Source organism: Drosophila albomicans, chromosome 2R, assembly GCF_009650485.2.
Source record: "Drosophila albomicans strain 15112-1751.03 chromosome 2R, ASM965048v2, whole genome shotgun sequence".
Taxonomy (NCBI): Eukaryota; Metazoa; Arthropoda; class Insecta; order Diptera; family Drosophilidae; genus Drosophila; species Drosophila albomicans.
This window is the reverse complement of record NC_047631.2, coordinates 16457701-16473728: the sequence shown is the minus strand read 5'-3', so window position 1 is coordinate 16473728 and position 16028 is coordinate 16457701. Positions and strand designations below refer to the sequence as shown.

Below are 16028 nucleotides of genomic sequence, written 5' to 3'. Positions count from 1 at the left end.
CCATTATGGAAAATTTTTGCAAATATGAAAATATACTTAATTGATTTAAATCGCATTTGAATTTCGCCAATAAATAATGCCAAAAAAAAGTGTGGAGGAGTGTAAAGTGTATAAAAAAGTGAATGCCATAAATAAGTGCGGTAAAGAACACATGTCACAAGCTGTCAATGTAATTTAATTAGCGAGTGCATTTCGTACACACAACAAATCTGAGCAATAACGAATCAATAATACACTATTTTATATTTATTTTGAAATTTCTGTTTTTTTTCGTTCAGGTTGAATAAGATTTGAAATTAAAGCAGTAAATTTGTAAATGTTAAAGTTTTGTAAATAGTTCACATACTTCTTGCTAAAGCTAATGGGAACATCGAGTGAAACATTCCATTGCGGTCAAAGTGAAACGCAGAGCGGAAACGGAAATGCGTGTAAGGGTTGTCGGCGCTCACTTACAAAGCTATTAAAATACATATTTCATTTGGAGCGTTACGCTGTAGCTCAAAACAAAGATATTACCCGTAAACCAAAAAGCTAAAAGCGACGCCGCATTGAACTTCCGTTTTTTAAAGCCAAGGTTGCATTTTGGCCAACAATGCGAGCAACATTGAAATGTGTTTGCTCTTGTTATTGCCTTTTGTTTGCCCACCAACAAAATAAAACAGAGTGAAAAACGAAACAAACGAGGTGAGTATTGTGGCTTGTTGTCTGTTGTCTGTCTAACCAAATGGCTGCGTGTGGCTTGTAAAATGTGAAAGTGAACAACGACGAAAAACAAAAACTACATATGTAGATACTAGATACAAATACAGCTATAGATGCAGATACGTTTGGGCAGATGGGCGCGTCTCTAAGCCACGAAGCGCACTGAACTGTGAAATTAAACTACGAGCTCTCTACGAAAAATGCAAATAATTTTTTGCGTGATTTTTTTTTCGCTTTTTTTGCGAATCGATTTAAAGATTTGTCTTTTTTTTTTTTTGGAATTGGACAAAAATGCTAATTGTAAAAGATCAATAAATTGGGAGCGCAAGAAATGTGCTGCGCTCCGGTGTGAGTGCCACACGACGTATACGTAATCATTATCAAGTGACGATTTACCTTGACCCCGCCAGAGTGTAGAGCGAAAATTGCCAAGCAAAGAGCGAATGACTGACTGAATTGAATGAGTGAGTGAGTGAATGAATGATTGAGTGTTTTTTCTCATTTTTTGTTTTGACTGACTGACTGCAGGCTGCTTTTGTGGGGAAGGGGGGTGAAAGGGGCGACCGCAAATGAGCAAAACGTGAGTCAGTTTACTTCGCCATCTCCCATGATGATGATGCCGTTGCTGCTGCTGATGATGATCAGAGCGTTGAGTGTGCGACCTTCAGTCGTGAGCGCTGTTGTGCTCTTATTGTTGCCGGCTAATCTGTCTGCCGTTGACGAACCGAGAGAAAGAGAGAACGGCAGACAGACAAAGCAGCAACATTGCTCGCCTGCTGTGTGGCAGGATGTAATGACGGAGACTTTTTTGGCTGCGGAGGAGGCGGAATTGTTTGCTTGCTCTTTGTTGCACTTTTGACACGTTTCAGCTCAACTCGCTCGGCAACTTGTTGCACTCTCAATTATGCGGCTGTCGGCAGGCAATTAGCCAAGTTACCCAGTTTTGTTGCTCTTGATAACGAAATTTAATGTGACGTAGGGTATTTTGAAGTCTTGCACTTCATAACAAGTATTTCCTTTCTTGGCATTCTTTGTTGTGTTGTTTATTCACTTGCAGCATCTTTTGCTGCAGGTTTTGTTGCTGTTATCGTTACTGCGCTTTATGAATGATGATGTGCAGGCACGTGCCACAAACAATAACAACAACAACTACAGTTGCAACAATAACACAAATACAAAAAAATAAGTAATACAGATGTGAACTCGAGAGATTTCATTCGGTTACGCTACAGTTTGCAGTTTAATCATTTCGTTTGGGGGTTTGTTCTATGGCATTTGGCTTAAATAACTGACAATGACCAACGGAAAATGGCTCATTGAAGCGCACGTGTGGCCAATAAACTGATTCAATCGAAAGCAAATAAAGCGCAGAGCAATATTCAGTAATGTTTGCCAATATTTGCGCAAAATTTGTTAGCTAGAAAAATGTTATAATATGATTGTAATATTTTAAAAATGATTCATTGTTTATGCATGATAGAAGCGATCAATGCTCTTTAGACTTTCAGAATTAATTGTTAATATATTTAAATAATTTTTTGTGGTAAGAATTCAATATATTTTAGAGATTTATAGAAAAGTTGGAAACTATTTACAGAACTTTTGTATAATACTTATTTAAGTAACATAAGCATTCAACATCAAATTAAAAGCTAAAGACAATATAGTGATAATACTTTAGTATAATAATTTGAATAGTAAAATCATTTAAATAATGAAACCTGATTTATAAAGGAAAAGTAAAAAGAAAATATATTAACAATTTTCGAATACAATAATTCGAGTAGTAAAATCGTTCAATAAAAAGTTAATAAAACTTGATTTATATTTTTTTGTATATAAAATACTATAAGCATTCAATGTATTTTAGATTTCAAAGAAAAAGTTAAAGTATATTTGAAACACAATGTCATCTTATGATTTTTTTTTATAATTTTAGGGAAATGAAATTTATATTGTTGTATAATAATTATTTAAATAATAAAAGCAGCATGAAAAAGAAAGTAGATTGTGGAAAATACAGCTTACTCATTTCGGAATTAATAATTTAGATATTAATGGCAAAATCATGTCTTCCAGTCATTGAATTGAGTATTTGAAAAATCTTTATTAAGCTCAAATTGGAAGTCTGTACTTAGCAGTAATTTTTCATTTGCTGATATAATCACCTGCTGTTCTTATTATCATTGGGTATTTATTAGCTGACACAAACACACACACACACACGTATCATTTAAGCATCGTGCGAGCGAGCATTATTTATTGCTCCGTCATATGGTTGCCCATTAGTGGCAGAAAGGCAGCGAGTAGCAAGCAGACGTTGCTGCCACAATCTGAACGCAAGCGAAACGCTTAGCCAATTACTTGGGAATTAACTGCGGCTGCTTACTGGCGAGTGGTGCATACTGAAAAACCGTTAAGTGGCAACATGAGATGAGCAAACACACACACACACACACACACAGATACACAGACGAAGCGCGAATGACGTGTGGAAAGAGAGCAAATTGCAAACAAGGAGAGGATGGAGGCGTGGCAGGGGCTGGATGGAGCGTGCTATGTGAAATATGCAACGTTGATGCGCGCGTTGATTGCACACGCTGCTTGCCACAGTCAGTCAGTCAGGTTGTTGTTTATTGTTTGCAGTTGCTTGTTGCCGCTGATTGAATGAGTGCGCCACATTAGCAGCAGACAGACGGCAACACAAACAGGCGGACAGGTGAAGAGGTGGAGAGGCGGGACAACGGGGCGTATGCTTGCTCGCCTGCGAAAGGGACGACTGAAGGGTTTGCAAGGGCAGTCTGCTAAAAAAAAATAATAATCATAATAATAATAAACGCAAAGTACTTGCAGAAGCAGCAGCAGCAAAAAAGGCAACTGGCAGACAAGTAGCGGGTATGAACGACTTGTAAATACGCATTAACTTATTTAAAATATTATTCAATTATTGAAATATTTTAAAATGAATCATACAATTTTCTGAGATAAGCTATAAATATATTATAGATACTCTAAGCTATCCTTAGTCATACTCTTCCATTTTTATGCTTACAGGGTATAGCTTACTCACATGAGTAGGAAACGAGGATGGCAAGCAGTCAAGTGCAGCCAAGCTAAAGTCATGAAAAACCCACAGTCATAACGTGCTCCATGCGCTTGCCCTGCCACCAGAAATCTGCAGACGCGCCACTCCACCTGCTTACCACCTCCCTCTTCCTCTTACTCACTGTTTTGCTGCCCCTTTAAGTCTCGCCTTAACCTCTACCACTCTCTTCTCTCCCTTGTGCCAACGCTTATTGGCTTGTTGGCTGATTCTTTGCACGCGCCTGGGCTCATTTTATTGATGGATTGCCAGCTGCCTTTGCGCCTTGCAAAGCTGTAAAAGAAAATGTGCCACTGACTGCCTCACAGACTCTGCTGCCACTTCTCGTTTCTTCGCTCCCCTTGGCCCTTGGCTTGCTGCCTCTTTGGCTGCTGCTGCAGTTTGCCGCTGACGTTGCATGTGCAGCTCTGCTTTTTTTTTCGTTTTTTTTTTTTAGCCCCACTCATTCTTTAGTTCTTTCTTTACTTTTGTTATTTTATTTTATTTTTTTGTTGTTGTTCGTTCTTCGTCATTTTTTCTGCGCTCAGCTTTTGGCCAGCCGTCGCTGTTTTTGTTGTTGGTATTGTTGCTGTTGTTTTTGGCGCTGCAAACTGCAACTGCAACCGCTTTTGACCCACGAAGCGTGTCGTGGCGCCAGCGATTATGTTTGTTTATAATATGCTTGCTTTGGTTTCTCTTATTGTTTTTGTTTTTGTTTTCGTACTTGTGTTTGTGTTGTTGTGGCTGCATCACAGCTTTACTGTATTTTTACATAAATACGTATACGTATTATTTCTCTCTCTCTTTCTTTTGCTCTTCCTCTTGCTCTCTGTTGCTGCTTGTTGCCATATGGCACGCTGCAGCGATTTTGACGTCGCGCATTACTTCAGCACCGTTAAAACATATTTACAAGCCACGTTAATTCTTAAAGTGTGGCCTTAATTTGATTTGTTTAGATTTGCTTGGTTGAACTACCTAATAAGCCTTTTTTTTTCTTAGTTTTTAGTTTTTGTTAGTCTGAAGAAAAGCCAATTCCGCATTCTTTTAATAACATGTGGTTATAAGAATCTATTTAATTGTTAAGAATTGTAAATTCAGAATATAATTGTAATAAAAGACAAGCCAGGAAGATGCAACAAGGTGTCGCCCTAACTCCGATCTTTACAGAACATTGAGAATTATAATTTTGTGGTTTTTTCTAATATTTTGACTTCAAATTCAGTATTAAATTTGTAAGTAAAATTATGAATATTCTTCTCAAATCAAATGCCCTACTAAAAGCCTCAACAAGCTGTTTGGTTCACTAAGATTTTAACATAATATTTAGAACTAAATTTCTTTTGGAATCACAGATTATTTTCTCTAATAAAGAGACTCTGCAAGAATCGTTAAAAAGATGCAAGATATTTACCCAATTTTTTTAAATGAATTTAATTTTTAATTTATATTTTATTGTAATAAAAAACGCTGCAAAAAAGATAAAAAAAAAAAAACTGTGCGTTTTACTCAGATGTTATCTTGATATTTGGCATTGAATTAGTTAGCAGATTTCGCAATATTTTCCTCAAGCTTAAGATTTCTTTTAATACTTAGGATTAAATGTGTGATCAGTATTCTGAATGTTGTTCTATAATAAAAGGCACTACAAGAAGCTTCAGCTGTCGAGTTAACTCAGATTTTTAAGCGAAAGACTTGTCAAAACTACGCACTAACTAAAAACCTAGTTGAACTGCAGATTTAACGATTAATACGAGTTCTTGCTCGGTTAGATTGCAGATAAAAATGATATATGAGTTGTTAGCCATGCGTAGCTCACACTTGGCCTAAATTTCAATCAATTTAGGCACACACACACATACACACACGCACACACATATAACATATATGACCAAAATGGCCGCAGCCGATTTTGGTTTGCCACGTTGCACATTTTGGCTGGCCCAAAGTTAAAAGTCAAATGTGAGCTTGAATTACCAACAACAGCAGCAGCAGCAGCAGAAGCCGCAGCAAGAGGGGGAAAATAAGCATTCTTTGGGATTTATGAGCGCACATGCAAAAGAAACCGGCTTAGGCAAGGGTTTTGAGCCAGGCAGGAGGAGGAACAGGCAGACAGAGAGATTGAGACAGACTGAGACTCTGACTGAGACTGAGACTGAGACAGACGCTGCTGTCTCAAGCTGGGGCCTAGGGCGACGTCTAACCAAATACGAGTAAAGCAGCGGCAAGTCAAGTGGCATGCAATAGCATTTTGGCTAGCCAAAATGGCCACATGGCAAGGTAAATGCAGTATATTTTATTTTAGCCAAATATGGCGATCGCATGCTGCTTCGGCCCCAAAGTGCTGGCTGGCCAAGTGGTGGCCAAAGTGCTGGCCATGTGCAGCCGAACGACACAGATACATTACGGTCTCTGTTCGACTTGGACTTTGAGTGAGGTTCATTCGGAGACTCGGCGACTGAGACTGAGGCTGAGACTGAGACGCAGTTAAATGCTGGCTTTGGCCAATTTTTGCACTTGCGCAAAAGGTCTCAAGACAGGTTACGCGCCTGCGGCGATTTAACCGTTTTCATGCAAGCAAAAAGCAAATAGCAACAACAACAATAACAACGACAACAACTACAATATGTAGTTGGCAGTTCTTCGTGCCTGCTGCCTTTATTGGCCTCGCTGTGGTCACGCCAACGCCAAATAGCTGGCCAAGAAACTATGCAAAGGGTTAGACAGCAGCAGCAGCAGCAACAGCGGCGGCGGCGGTTTACATTTGGTAACCATTAGAAAGCAATCCGTCAGTGCGGTTTAGGCCAACAAGACTCATTGGTGTTTGTGGCTGCCGCTGCCGCTGCTGCTGCTTGTGGCACACCCACGCCCCGAACATGCTGCGGCAAACCGGTCGCTTGATCTCTGCCTGCTGCTGTTGCTGCCTGGTCAGCTTAAGTTCTCCTTGACTTTATTACGAATCACGAGCCAAAGCCAAAGCCGAACAAAAGCAGAACAATGCCAGCCAAAAAAAAAAAAAAAAAGGAGCTAAACTAAGGCAGCCTGATCCAAAAGCTCGCCAACGCGATCCCCCAAAAAAGCAAAGCATATGCGAAACAACAACTCTCAAACATTTCCCTGCCAACGGACGACACATTTATGACTAATGCAGCGTGTCTGGCGGTTGCTGCAACAACATGTTGCTGCACAGATAGCAGATCAACCGTGGGCAGCGAAAGGCCATTAGAGCAGCCATCTTTTGAGCAGGTGACAGCGACGGTGAGTAAATATCCCCGCGCCCCACATGGCTAAAGTATCTGACAGATGCGCACACACAGCCCACACAGCGGCAGCAGCTTAGCTGCATCTGCAACGTTTGGGTGCATTATTTTGGGAGCTATTTTATACCCTGTGTTGGAAAGTATTTAAATGAAAGCTACCTAGATTATGCGATCCTATGCGAGTTCGTTTGAAGCAAAGAAAAGGATTCTACATTTTAAAAAATTTTATAAAATATAATTCAAGAATTTAAGTAAATTAATGTTATCAAAAATATATTACTTCCTAATAAAAGACAATTTATGTTTTAAATATAATTTAATGCATTTAAGTAAATTAAAAATAACAAAGATAAAATACTGTCTAATATTATAATGAATTTGAATAAACTAGAAATAATAACCAAGAGAAATGAACTGCCATTTAGATACTTTTAAATAAGATTCAATTCTTCATTAAATAAAGGAATTTTTGGGTATAAAAAGTGTGAATTAGACTAATTCTCAATGGCAAATAATATTAAATATTGATAAGAATATGTTACGTTTTGTTTTATTCAGATTTACAATAAATCTTCAAAAATTTGCTAATCGATATTTATTATTTCAGAATAGTGAAGATTATTTTTTGCCTATTAGCTAAAATCAAGTTTCTATCTTTTTGTACATCTACAGAGTCTCTTGCAGTCGCTTACACTTGACTACCGCATATTTAATTGTTTGTTTTTTATTTCGTATTATTTTTTTTTGGCCTCTGACATCATGCGACTTAACAGATTTGCATAGATTTTGTGAGCGCTGAGTTATGCGCCGTGGCTGCAACTTCGTCTACGTCAACGTCTCCATCAGCATCTCAAATCTCTGAGGCAGCCTCATGCATTCGCAACTGTGTCTTGTTTATTTGTTTAATTAATTTGTTGCTGCTGCTTTATGACTTTATTAGCCGCTGCTTGCGGCCCACGCGTCACTTGCCGCAGACGTTGTTGCAGCCGTGGCAAGTTGCAATTGCATTTACCACTTTATTTATACGAAAAACTGAAGTCATAAAAAATGGCAACCATTAAAGAAATATGACAGGCAAATGCAACACATTAAAAAATTGCGCATACGCAATGTAGCACGGCTGCAGCGTGACAAAAACGTTCGACCGTTGCTCATGCTGATGCAAAAGAGGGAAGCCAAAGCCCAAGTTTGCAATGCCGAAGCGTATCGTTGCCCCAAAGACAAACGCCGTGTATACATTTGCTTAAACGAAAATTTATCTGTGCGCATTAAAGTTTATTGCAGTCAAAATTACAGCTATTATTTGACCAGCAATTAAGGCTGTGGGCGTGGCCCAGAGAGGCGTCCACTTTATTACGCGCTTTTTTATGACAATTTTGCGCTTTTACTTTTCTGTCGGCAAGTGCTTTCCGTTTCCCCTGCCTGCCTCGTGCCACTCTCAACTTGCCACTCGACCGGGTTAAGCGTTGCTCTCTTGTTGCCCTTGTTGCAGTCACTTTTTATTTATTTCTTTTATTTTCTTCTCTTTGCCCTTCAGTTGTGTCGTTATTTACCCTTGTGGCATTTTTTGTGGTTGCTCTTTTTCCTTCCACTTTTATTTTTTTTCTGTTTTGGTTATGGTCACTGTTCGAGGCGCCAAAGTGGAATGTTGGCAAAAAAAATGTAGCAGAAAAAATGTTGCACAGTGTGATATTTGTGAAGTTCCCTTTTGCAGAAAGTGCAACACAAACATTTCAATTATTCATGCTGTAAAGTTTTTTTTTCGGGTGGATTCGTTGATTGCCCTACTACTATTAAATCTACATAGAGTTCAATAAAAACGTAACTAATTATATTGAGATGACATTACCTGGGCATATGTTTGAATTGTTGTTGCGAACTTTTGAATATTTATGAATTGATCCTCACACACAAAAATTGTAGTAAATATTGCATTCAAGTTGACTTACCTAGAAATAGAGAAAAATATTTATTAGTCGAGATGCCAACAACAACAATAAACTTGTCTAAATAATAATGCTAACGAACGAAAAAGGTGAATTTCAAATGAAATCATATGTATATATATATATATATTTTTTTATAATGCTGCTAATGTGTTAAATGCATTTTACACTAGAATGTTTTAGTTGATGCTTTGTGTTGTGTGTGTGTTTATTGAGTATTTTTATTTCGATATTTATTTATAGCTGTATATTGTTTGTTTAGTATGCTCTAAGTTGTTAGCTATTTTAATTGGCGTCCTTTTGGCCAATACATCGATTCACACACGCACACACTACGGGCAGTCTAACAAGCATTTATTTTATTTTGTTTTGTGTTCTTATAACTAGTCTACAATATAGTATTAGGTAGTACACTCGAGTGTCCATTAAAGTGTTTCGATTATAGTATCAGATGCAGGCACGCCCAGGCTGTAAGCTGGAGTGTAAACGGTTTGCAAATTACAACAATTTTCGGTCAAAACTCTGACGAGCTTCTGTAGCCCATTCACAGTGTGGCAGCAACAACATGCAACTTGCCGTTCTAACCCAAGTCCAGTTCAATCCATCCACAGCCATTTGACAATTGCAAAGCAGGAAGCCGCTGCCAGGCCCACTTAATAAACTAGCCTAGCAGTAAGTCTGCCCACCTTGTCTTCAGTCAGTCAGTCTTCATAACTGAAGCAGGCAATTGCTGGCCTTTAAAATTTCTCTCTACTTTACTTTGGCAAACACAAATACAGCTGCAAAGATTCTATGACTTCCGGCTAAGATTACATAAATTTTATACCCTACCTCAAGATTTTAATTTCTTGGCATTTTTACCTAATTGTTGGCTGCCTTGAACTATAAGAAATTGTCATAAATTTTTAATATTCTTTTCTGCATTCAAATATTCAGTAACAGTTGTAGTGCAATTTTCTTAGACACCTCGTTAATTTTTCATAGCACACAGTGTTAATTGACGATTGCATGTGATTGACATTAAATACTAAGTTAACTATTTGCCTAATTGCAGACCAAGTGAATAGTGTAAAACAACTGTGCGAATCACACGAATATTCATTACATATTCCTTTCAAATAGTAGTTGAACTATGCAAAAGGTTCAGTAATGTTAAAGAAGTTTAAATGGTATTCTTAAGTCATTAAATATTGAGAAATTCTTTAGTAAAATTGAGCTCAATTCAATGTTAAAAATTGCTATTGAAATAAGGTATTATTTGAATGTGAATGTCATTTAAAATGAATGAATTTATTGCCGAAATTTCATATACATTATTATTCAGTATGAGTGTAGTTTATTATTTGCATTCAGTTCAAATTTGATCAGTTTACTTTAGTCATTTAGAAATCTATATCCTTTTTGCTACTCTTCAGTTTAAATTCAAAAGGATTATTTGACAAAAATTGCACAGTTGTAATGATGGTGAAATTTACAAAGCGTATTCAAAATACAGAAATTTATCAAAGTAAATTCATTACATTTCCAAGATGATCATTAGACAAAAATATCATAGTTTCAATATTTTTTCAATTTAAATTAATTACTATTCAGTTTAAGCGAAAAGAATTCTTCGCAATTGCACAGTTTCAATAATGTTGAACGTATTTCAATTGTTAACATAAATCATGTAAAACTGGAAAAGTTTTCTAACATTACTTTTAAAAGAAATCAAAATTGTTGAACAAATTTAAATAGTTGACTTAAATCATTTAAAAATCTCGCGAAATTCCTTGACGAAATGTCGTCAAAGCGATGCGATGTTCGCAAAAGCGTCTTTCGCAAATTGTCGTGTGAAATTCCACAGAGTATTACAAGAACTGCAGAGTCCCCCCAAATGGGCCAACACCAAACACTAGGTGCCAAAAGTCAACTCCCAAAGTGTGCACAGGTATGTATATACATACATACTTTAAGAGTGCTTCACTCCAAGTGCCTGTCTCGCTAACTTTGAGTGTGCGTGTGTTGGCCAAGTGTCTGTGACAGCTGCTGCTGCCGTTGCTGATGCCATTGCTGTTGGTCCGGCGGCTGTTTGCCAGCTTCCACAGCCTCGTTTCAATATTGACTTTTGAATGTTACGGTAGCGCGGATTTGAGGCAAGTAGCCTGAACCAAAGCACTTTGTGCCTCAGCATTCTGTGGTTAAGCATCTGCTTGGCCAATTAATTAATTGCCTTATAGCCAACTGATTGAGTTGCCAACAAAAAGACACACACTCAGAAATAATAGAAAGGCCTAAAAACCCGTCAGACTGGCAAATTATTAAAAGGAAATTGTTGACATTCCTTGGTAAATATGCCAATTGCAACGGTAACTGCAACTGCAACTGCAACTGGAAGTGCAACTGCAACTGCAACCGTGGTTGCTGCAACCTGAATTGGCCCCAAGTTGTCGATGGCTGATTGCCCCTATAAGGAAAACAGCCCGTGCCTGGCAGCGCTATCTCTATTACAACAACCAGTCCTCCAATGAGAACAAATACAACTAACAACAAGCTCTGTTCTTCTCCATTTATTCGTATTCTTTTTTTTTGTACAATATTTGTAGGACAAACAATTTCCGCTGCTGTTGCTGCCCAGGAGCAGACAAATGCCTGTAGTTCGTTGCATATTTTTTGTTTGTTGTGCACAACCTTTTTTTTACGATTCAGCAGTTATCATTATTTTATTCTTTTTTTTATATTCTTTTTTTACAAGTCAGTCGTGTTGGCTGCCTGGTTTTGTTGTGGGCCAAATAAATTCTATAAGTAATAAGCAAAGATCCAACGGACCAGCTACGACTGCCATTTGCTGTGGCTATTGCTGTTGCTGTTGCTGTTGCACTTGCCCCAACTGGCTGGCTGGCTGCTTGGCTGGCATGGTGAACAGTTAGACGCTCAACTGGTTTGCAGCAAGGCAGAAAACAAGTGCGGCAACAAGGCGGCAAAGCAGCTTCCTCCTCCTCCTGTTTGGGTACCTTAAGCTCAAGCAAATTCTTGGCCAAAAGGGTATTTCGTGCGATTCGAACACAGCAGCAACAGCAACAGACACAACAACAACATCTGCAAGCAGCCGCAACAGCAACAACATTGGCAATGTTTTTTCCGCTCCATGCACCGGAGTTTTCAGAGCCAGTTCGTGCAGTTTGCTGCGAGTTGTTTGGCTGCAGCTAGATAAAAATGCAGTTAATAAAACTGTAAAAACTGGACGCATGCGCACACACACTCATACACACACACACATACACACACATACACGTTGCTTGGCCTGGGCAAGTGCAACAACTGCAACTGCAACTGCAACTGCGGCGCATTGAAAAGTTTTGCGCCTTTTGCAACGCCATTTAATTGCCTGTTTGCATTTCACATGAGCCGCCGGGGCAACGGAAAAGCCAAACGACTGCGGAAAGGGGCGGTTCAGTGACTGGGCTGAGCACTGAGAGTGCTCTGCGCTCTGAGCTTTCAGCCAAATCTATCCATATCTCTATATCCATATCTCAGGAGGCGGCGACGTGGATCGTTGCCGCTTTTTCAAGTACAACTATTGGACTGCAAAGCTGCTTTCGCCGTGTTCTTGCAGCTTACAGCCAGATCGATAACCCTTTCGAAGCAGCTGGGCTAAGCAAACTGATCGCAGAACATGATCTGTAGCTAGATATGATATGTATTGTATGGTTGTTGGTTTCAGAATTCAATTTTCTTTGATTGCAAAATGTAAAAAATTAAATCAGAGATTTTTGATGATGATGACACAAAAGTAAGCCAAACAATTGTGAATGTTATTATAGATGATCTGTTCCTAGATTTGATTGGAAATTTACAAAACGTAGAATTTTTGCGATAATTTTTCGTATATTTATGATATATGTTTGAAAAATGAAAAATTACAAATTTACGAAATTACTAGTAGTTTTTTTAATGTTGTTCAATATATTTAAAAATAAAAAATCGATTTTTATGGCTTTTGAATTAAATTATATTGCAAATATGTTGCCTTAAAAATGTTCTTCTATTGAAAAGACTTTTTTGTGATAAATTAGCTTCACAAACTGAAATGAATAAAGGAAGTAATGAAATTGCTGATGATATTTCTTCCACACCCGCATAAGATCACGTTGATACAAGTATGACCAAAATCGAAACTATTCAATTTGGCTAGCATATTATAAAATATGCATATTGCCAGTGTTTGACCGCTGCGCAGAAAAGTGAACCGGCATAAAACTGACCTTCGTTCATTAACGACAACCGAGCGCATAACAAGACATAAACCTCAAAAAAAAAAAGCGCAAAGAAAAAAAGATATCGCATATTTGGCTATAAAAAACAACAGAAACCAGTTGACTGCAGCAGCAGCTGCGATTTAGCTAACTAACTAACTAACTAGTCGTAGTAAAATTAGCTATAGAATTTTTGTGGGTTTCTGCTTTTTTGCAAGATTTTAATTTGCCAAAACCGACAACACAGAAAACAAAAATTACATACGTTGGCAAAATAAAATAATAAAAAACAAAACATGTTGAATTAATTTCGCATTAGAACACGCGCATGCAACGCGACCAAAAACGCAGCAGCAACTGCCAGGGGAGACGAGGAGGGGGAAGTGATTAAGAGTAGTTCGGGAACCGAAATGGAAGTCGTCGACTCGACCAAACTGCACGGTCCGCTGGCCTTTTGCACAGAACACCAAATGGAAACAGCAAAAACAAATCAAAAAAACAAAGAAACAAAACTTGTTTGACAAACAAAATAAAAAAAACATAGTTAAATTACAGCTATTTAAAATATGCTTAAAATGATTCAAATCTATTCGGAAATACAAATCTCTTTGAGAGTTAATTGAACCATTACCAAATGTTGTTTAATTCCAATTTCAGATAAATTAAATTGCAGTTTGCGGAATTGCATCCTGCGGCCATATTGATAAGAAGTCAAGATCACGCTCAGATAAACTCGCAACTAGCTCGTTAACTCGAACAAGTCCTTAAATGTCTGCAGAGTCATAACATATGCGAAAACAAATACAATATACATATGTATGTAGTATAGAAAACAGTTGGCCAGCAAAAAACTGTTGAACAACATTTTATGGGCCAACTAAGCGGGCCCATTACAGCACTTTAGCGGCTTTCGTTATTGCTGTAAAGCATTGTAAGTGGCAACACGTTTTGGAGTAAGTTGAATTATTTTTTGGTTATTTTATGTGTTTATTTTTGATTGCAGTTTTGCGTTTTGCCATTTGCCATTTGCTATTTTCTGCTGTGGTTGCTGCTGGCGCTTATGTGTTGCGGGGCCTTCAAGAGGGCAGCCCCGCTGTTGTAGTTGGCTGTGTTGGCTGTTGGCGCCAGTGGGTCCAACATTGTAAGCTGAGAGCTTCCAGCTTGGCCCCAGCCCCACCAGCTGAGTCAACAATAAAAAGCGCAGTGCAAAAGTTTTGTTTAAACAAATCAGCAGAAATGATTTTTTAATGTTGCGAGCCAAGTTTGTTGGCGCTTGTAAGCGATTTTAACTTGGCACAAAAAAGAATTATTTACACTATACGAAAAGTAACAAAAAAAATGATAAGAATTTTGTTTGATTTTTGGCATCGAAGCAGTTATACCCGGGCAACAAAGTTATTTATTTTTATTACTTTTATAATTCTTATTTTTATTTAAGTTATGTATGTATAACACAATTTCATATAAATGAGAATTGTATAATAATTAAAAAAATATGAAACGAAATATAAAATTCTACTCAACCTACCCTATTAATATTAAGTATACGTACTTCATTTAAATTGTGTCTTTCAACTTTTTTTTTGTTCAACGAAATTGTTCTTATTATTTTTTATAATTTTCTTTTGAAACGCCAAATTCAGCATTTTTCTCGGTCATAAAAATTACCTTTACCCATTTAAAAAATTCATCGTTTCATCTTTAGCCGATATCAAATTATAATATAATTATAAATTGATTAATTTATGCATTCATTCTATGCTCCAGATATCAGGCAATCAATGTGTAACATAAAATATCTGACAAACATAAAACAAAGTTAATTTTGAAGAAGCACAAAATGTTAATATGCTTGAAAAAGTTTTGCTCAAAAGTTGTTTTGTCTCAAATGTAAATGCGCGTGTACTTCGCTGTTGTTGTTTTTGTTGTTGTTTGGAGTTTTTTTTTTTTGAAGGTTACAAACAAAACAGACAAAAAATATATTCACCGTTTACTTTATTGCCAAATTAGTGGGTCGAAGACAACAGATCCACTAGACCCACTGACATAACCAGCACAAATGAATTCACCAACAACAGCAGCAACAACAACAACAGCAACAGCAACAACAACAACAACATTGAAGCTCTTCATATCCCGTCCGTTTCGCCGTCGGCTATTTAGCATAAAATGTATGTCAGCAAGGTAAAGGGCGTTCGACGAAGCCCCGCGATTACCCGCCCCTTGCCTTGCCCACGACATCTTCCTCCCGCTATTCAAGCAATTCGCCATTCGCTATTCGCGTTGTAAGCATTTGAATACCTAATGGGCTAGCAGGCCCATTTTACAGTTGTTGTTGTTGGTGTTGCTGTTGTTACTATTTTATTTCTCTGCGGTCGCACTTTGACGCATGCGAAATTGGTTTTTCAATTTGTTTTTGTATTATAATTTACAAGAAATTTGCCTCCGATTGTCTGTAGTATGTCCGATAGAGCCAAGTAAAGTCAAGTTTAGTCAAGTCGAGTTGAGTCGAGCCAAGTTGAGTTGAGCTTGAGTCTAGCCTTGGCAAATACTTTGTTGCTAATTTGTTGTTGTTACAAGCGCATAATTAACTTTACTACAACATAAGCCGACTTGTAAATTTTGTGTTTGTTTGCCGCAAAAGGTCAGTACAACAGGCTTTATTTGAATTCAGAAGCATATTTATGGAAAGTTTCAATTAATCTGTTAAAATAATACAAAAATAATATAATAAATATAATTCAATTATGTAAATATGTTTACTTTTATTTCGGAGTGTTTTTATTGTTTTAGGAATACATTAATA

The 16028-nt window shown here is 37.5% G+C and overlaps 1 protein-coding gene and 1 long non-coding RNA gene across 8 annotated transcripts in view; one reads left to right on the top strand and one right to left on the bottom strand.

The window, feature by feature from the left end:
• LOC117575875 (sex determination protein fruitless) overlaps positions 1-16028 on the bottom strand; it is a 108824-nt gene that overhangs the window by 40973 nt on the left and 51823 nt on the right. The gene's annotated exons all lie outside the window — the stretch shown is intronic.
• Positions 285-14604, top strand: LOC127566178 (uncharacterized). Its single transcript, XR_007955453.1, has 3 exons — positions 285-684; positions 13880-14153; positions 14226-14604. It is a non-coding gene; the product is annotated as an uncharacterized LOC127566178 (long non-coding RNA).